This window comes from Mesoplodon mirus, assembly GCF_964341445.2.
Source record: "Mesoplodon mirus genome assembly, chromosome: 4".
NCBI classification, from domain to species: Eukaryota; Metazoa; Chordata; class Mammalia; order Artiodactyla; family Ziphiidae; genus Mesoplodon; species Mesoplodon mirus.
In genome coordinates this window covers 2846033-2851638 of record NC_138979.1, presented here as the reverse complement: position 1 = coordinate 2851638, position 5606 = coordinate 2846033, and the positions used below count along the sequence as shown (strand labels likewise).

Here is a 5606-nt window from a genome sequence, read left to right as displayed (position 1 = left end):
CCTTTGGAGCATGATACCGTGCTAACTTACGAAGGACTCCAAGGAATCCTAGAGTCGAGAAACTTGTTCAGCCCAGTGCGTCCCCATCTTATTTGATCACAGAATCCTTTCCTGGCAGACGACATCTGGAGAGGATGGGGAACACTGGATTCTCTTACGGTCCAGCTCAATATACCCCGATATCTCGTTTCCTCTGATCCGGTGGCGAGCTCTCAAAATTTGGGACAGATTGCTTTTTCAGGGACAGTAACAATTTCTGATAATTGCTGCTTAGAAGCCTTCCCTCCCCCTCTCTCCCATAAGAAACTTAACCACAGGGAGAAAAAAAATGAAGTTCTGGCCTCAAATGGAAGTAAACAGCTGGAGCTGATGAATTCCAGAAGCAAGTGTTCCTCTAAGCATCTATGTGAGAGAGAGATGGATGCCACGGAGGCTATGTAAATATAATTATTTCTAAGTAGAATACCTTCAACATTTTCCATTTTCTATTAGGTAGCAGGGAGGTCACGGTGAGGCCAGTTGTCCAAATATGGCTGCCGATTCCTCTGAGTCAGCAAAGTGTATTAAAAAAAAAAGATCTTTGGGAGAGAAATTTCTATATTCATATTCTAGTTAAGTCTCTCCAAATGTATGGGATATTATATTTAGAGCTGTGGTTTTCAAACCTGTTTTCAAAACATGAAAAACCCCCCTTTCAAGGAGAATCTTACTCAAAACCCCTTCCCACAAGCCCCAGGCCAGCTTCTGAGGCAGCCTCAGGAGACCCCAGAAATCCGGTCTGGACATCTGTGCTCTGGGGCCTTGGTGCTCAGAGGGCAGGCCTCAGACCAGAAACTTCTCGTCACCTGGCTGCCTGTTAGAAATGCAGCCTCTGGGCTCCCCCCAGACCTGACCAATCAGAGGCTGCCTTTTCACTCCACCTCCAGGGAATCTGGGTGCACATTAACGCTGAAGAGGCAGATATGGGGATTTTTTCCTCTATTGGATCATTCTAAATACCAGAATGAGGCTTCTTGAAAATTAGTCTGGAAATGTTCGACTCCCAACCTGGTGACTGCTCTAAGCAGGGTAATCCAAGATGGTCCTGTCGTCTGCTTGATGCTTCTCATCTGCAAAATCTACTGTGTACCCCTCCTCTCACAGAAATGGCAAGAGAAGAAGTGACGGTGGCCTGGAAAGAGGCAGGAGAAGAAATGGTTAAAAGTAGAGAGTGTGAACCACAGTTCCAGGGCTTGAACCAAACACTGCCACCAGCTCCCCCCCTCCCACCCCCGGGTGGAATCGGGAAGGTTGATTAAGGTCCTGTCCTATTTATCCCCATCATCAAAGGGGGGTGGGGGATGATGACGATGATGAAGAAGATGAGGGTACCCATGATGATGACCATGGTGAGGATGATGACGATGATGAAGAAGATGATGGTACCCATGATGATGGCCATGGTGAGGAGGATGATGGTACCTATCAGATGACTGGTAAGCAGGAAGCACCTGGAATCACCTGGGCGGCTGGTCAGGGCTTTCACTCCTGAGTCAGTAGGCTCTAGACGCGTGCCCTGGGCGGTGGTTGGTAAGCACCTGAGCTGTGAGCCCTTCCGGGCCCGGGGGTGCAGCTGGGGCCTGAGTGCATGCAGGGGCCTCCCGGGCAGCCCCTCTGCAGGGTGGTGCTGGCACCCGGGAGCCTTTCTGCATCGTGCTCAGAGCCTCTGCAGCCTCTCTGGTTTCTTGGCACTGTGAACCACTTGGTCTCAGTCCAGGGATTTGCTCTTACAGAAAAGAGAGGAAAAAAGTAGAAGAGTTGTGGAAAACTGACACAAGGAATTAGGTCACCCTAGAAATGCTAAGACATCAGCAAAGCTCTTGATTAGCAGGATTTCATTTGGGGACCGCTGATGGCCGCCAGGCCCTGTCTGTGTAGGCAGAGAATTCCAGATGGAACAGGCAGGTGGGTGAAGGTCAAGACGATCCACCTTCTGACCTCTGCCTTTCTGCTGCAGAGGGCAAGCTGCGGGGCCTGCCCCACCAGTGAGGGCCTTGGACCTGGGATCTGGGAGTTTGGGATCCTGATGTGGTAACTGAAGCAGGCTGCCCCTCCTCGTGGGATTCAGCATCTAGCTCCCCTACCAGCAGAGCGCTAAGCCGCCCTCCCCTCCTTCGGGGACCTCCTCATTGGACTTTCGCTTCCTTGGTTTTGATGCCAGCGTTGTGTTCACGGAGATGGAGCAATTGTCACCATGTGCCCTGCAAAACACCTCGAATGATGAAGCTAGTCTTCCACTCTGCTGTGAGCCTTTAGGCCACTTACCAGACTGTTTTCACTATAAGTACGTCTTTGCATAGACAATCACCAGCCTCTGGAACACGTTTACACCTTGGAGCAGCGGAATGCATTTCAATTGCATGAGTGAGAGCTGGGACCCGAGCAAAGCGGTAGGGCCCTCTCTTGCTCAGTTAAAGGCGGCTGGATGGGGCAATGGACCACCTGTCTCTCAGGAGCCGGGCTGCAGGGAAAGGGATGCTGCGACCCATCCTGAGTGAGAAGGGAGGGCCTGGAAGGAAAGGGGACTTATAGGTGGTGGTTGGATTTAACCGAGAAAAGAAGCAAAGGGAGAAAGGCTTGTGATGCAGTGGAATGAGCACCAGGCTTGCGATTAGCTCTGAGGCAAGTTATTTGCCTGTTTCCCCATCTGTAAAATGGGTGCAATGGTATCTATCTACTCCCGTGAAGAAGATAAAGAGGTTTCCGAATCCATTAAGCACCACATCATACGGTCTCTGCTGTTGATCAGGCACTGACTAGGAGACAGCCCTGTGTTTGCAGCAACCCTGAAGGAAGGCAAGGATGGCTGTGCCCATTTTACAGATAAGGAAAGCAAGAAGGTTCCCTGACTTGCCCAGGGCCACGTGGCTGGCAGGTGGTGGAGCTGAGCTTTGGATGCAGGGCCGCCTGGCTGCATCTTTACTTCGGGAAGGATGTGCTGTGTTTCCTGGTGACTGTGTAACGGGACAAACCCACACGCCTGGAAACAGCAGCCTGAGCCCGTGAAATAGCTCCTCTTCTGCACGACTGCACCCCTGCATGTACCCTGGCCCATCTCCAGTGCCCACCACCCAGAGGCGGTGAGCTCTCTGGTCGCTTCCAGTGCCGGCCACCCTGAGCCAGGGCAACAAGGAGCCGGACTTGCAAAAGTCCTTCTCCTCCAGAATCCTGTGTCCGGCTGCTTAGACAGCAGGTGGGACCAGGACGCTGAGCATCTCTGCCAGGCCCTGGCTGGCAGCTGGCGCCTCTCTGGGTCTACACTTACAGAGGGGAGAGTGCAAACCTCCCTGACGTGGGTTCTAGAGTGGGACAGCCCACTGTCACGGCAACTCCAGTCATTCCCCAAGTGCCCACTGAGCCCACTTATTCTAAAGGCGCTCAGTGTGAAGAGAAAGCCGTCCCTGTTTTCCCTGCAAGGACGTCGGCCAGCCACCTCCATCCAGTCTCCTGTTCTCTAGGTGAAACCTCCCTGCCCCCTTGTCTTCGGGGCTTGTGGGCCTGAGTTCTCAGGGCTCCCGGCTTCCTGCAACCCGAGCTCTCCTCGCTCTGTTCACCCACGTCCGCTCTCCATCCTTCCCAGCGCAGGACCTAGCGAGATGACCAGCCGTTCTCAGCCTCGATGGCTCGGTCGGAAGGTGGGAGCCCTGGGGGTAAGACAGGCAAAGCTCTCAGCAGCACCTGGCCCTAGGAGAGCTGAATAATTAGGAGATTCTGTAGTTGCCCGGTTCATGATCTGGGGCTGAAGGTGGGCTTTTCTGTGATTGTCCATATGTTACATTGCTGATCCTTCATCTGCATTTATAGACCCCCAATTCCTAGAAAGTCTGGAAATTCTGAAAACCTGGAAATGTATCAGCCATTCCCCTTCCTGAGCCACTGGGAACATCAGAGAACGAAGCCGCCAGCTGGACCCCGTGCTCCACAGAGCGGGTGATGCTGGTTGGGAAAGGAGAGACACAGAGACAGAGAGAGACAGAGACAGAGAGAGACATACAGACGGAGAGGGAGAGAGAGAGAAAGAGAGGGAGAGAGAGAGAGAGAGGGAGAGAGAGAGAGAGAGAGAGAGGGAGAGAGAGAGAAAGAGAGGGAGAGAGAGAGAAAGAGAGAGAGGGAGAGAGAGAGAGAGAGAGAGGGAGAGAGAGAGACGGAGAGGGAGAGAGAGAGGGACAGAGGGAGGGAGAGAGAGAGGGAGGGAGGGAGGGAGAGGGAATGAGCTGGAATCCAGTCCACCTGGACCCCAAAGCCCAGACCCTTTGTTCATACCTCCACCCAGCCCCTCCATCCTGGGCCATCTGTCTGTCCAGGTCAGATGGGGAGGGGAGGGGAGGGGAGAGGTCGGCTCAGCACCCCCGGGGAGCGGGGGCTCCCGCCGCCTCTGCTCCCTCCCCCTCCCCCTTGTTAAAGTGCAATCGTGTAACTAACACATGTCAGATGAGCTCAGGTTGGTAATTCTGGGTACCTGCAGTGTTGAGGGCCCGAGGGCCCATCCTGCACGGGGAGGGGCGGGCTTGGTGCGGGCCGGCCCTGCCCACCCTCAGCCTGTGGTCAGGACTTTGCGACCAGGCTTGGGGGACGCTCCGGGAGCTACCGTATCCTCCCCGTGTTCATGTTCCTAAGAAACCACTCTCAGACTGAGGGCTGAAAGGAAGGGTCAGAAGAGAAGAAAACACACGCCAGGGGAAGGAGACTCACAAGAAAGGAAGACGGGCTGACGTGACGTGGATTCCAGTACGCTCGAGGAGCTTTAGCTTGGGCCCAATTGTAAGTGAATTCCCGCCTCTGAGATGATTTAATTAGAGGCAAATCCCACAGGCCACCTGTTGGTTTAACTCTCTTTCTTGTTTGGTGGGGATGCTGGGACTCCCCGGGGGGACATGGAGCAATAGCCAGTGACTAGATTCTCCTGGGGGGAAATGAGTGAGAAAATGTTCAACCTCAGACCCCAAACTGTTAGAGTTTCATCCCTAATTGGAACACAGACCCCTCGGTAACAGCGCACACTTGTTTGCATCTCCCAGGTGCGTGCTGTGTCTTCTTTACGGGGTTGGGAGGCAGGCCTGGCCCAGGTTCTGCGGGCGTCTGCACAGCGCCCCCACCCCGGGCCGGGTTCCTCTGATGAAATCACGGTGACCCCACTCTGCTTCTCCACGTCAGGGAGGGACCCGCGTCAGGCCGCTCGGGCTACATACATGACTTCACAACGGTTCGCATTTCTTTTCTGCTGTTCATTCCCAAACAGCTGGAGGCCCGAGAGGGAATTCAAACCAAGTTGTCGGTGGATGGGCCCAGGGACTGATGCCGTCCTGATGGGCGTCCCCAGGACCAGGGGACAGGACACGGGGCTGCAATGCTGGTGTTCGTGTGACTTCGTTTCATCTCACGATGAGCCGTGGCCTCTGAGGGTGGTGCTGCGCCAGCCCCCCGGACCCCCTCCTCCAGAGGCTTTGCTACAGCCACTCCCCAGGGGGTCACCCTCCCTGCCGTGACGCCCTCGCACCATCAGGTACTGTCTGGACCGTTTTCGCCGTATCCACGCACCACATGCTGTAGTCTGCTGCTCACTCCAT

At 54.5% G+C, this 5606-nt stretch overlaps 1 long non-coding RNA gene across 1 annotated transcript; it reads left to right on the top strand.

Moving 5' to 3' along the window:
• Nucleotides 1–2375: 2375 nt before the first annotated feature.
• On the top strand, nt 2376–5381 carry LOC309803075. The gene is made up of 3 exons (XR_014293894.1): nt 2376–2429; nt 4657–4800; nt 5279–5381. It is a non-coding gene; the product is annotated as an uncharacterized lncRNA (long non-coding RNA).
• The last annotated feature ends 225 nt before the right edge of the window (nt 5382–5606 follow it).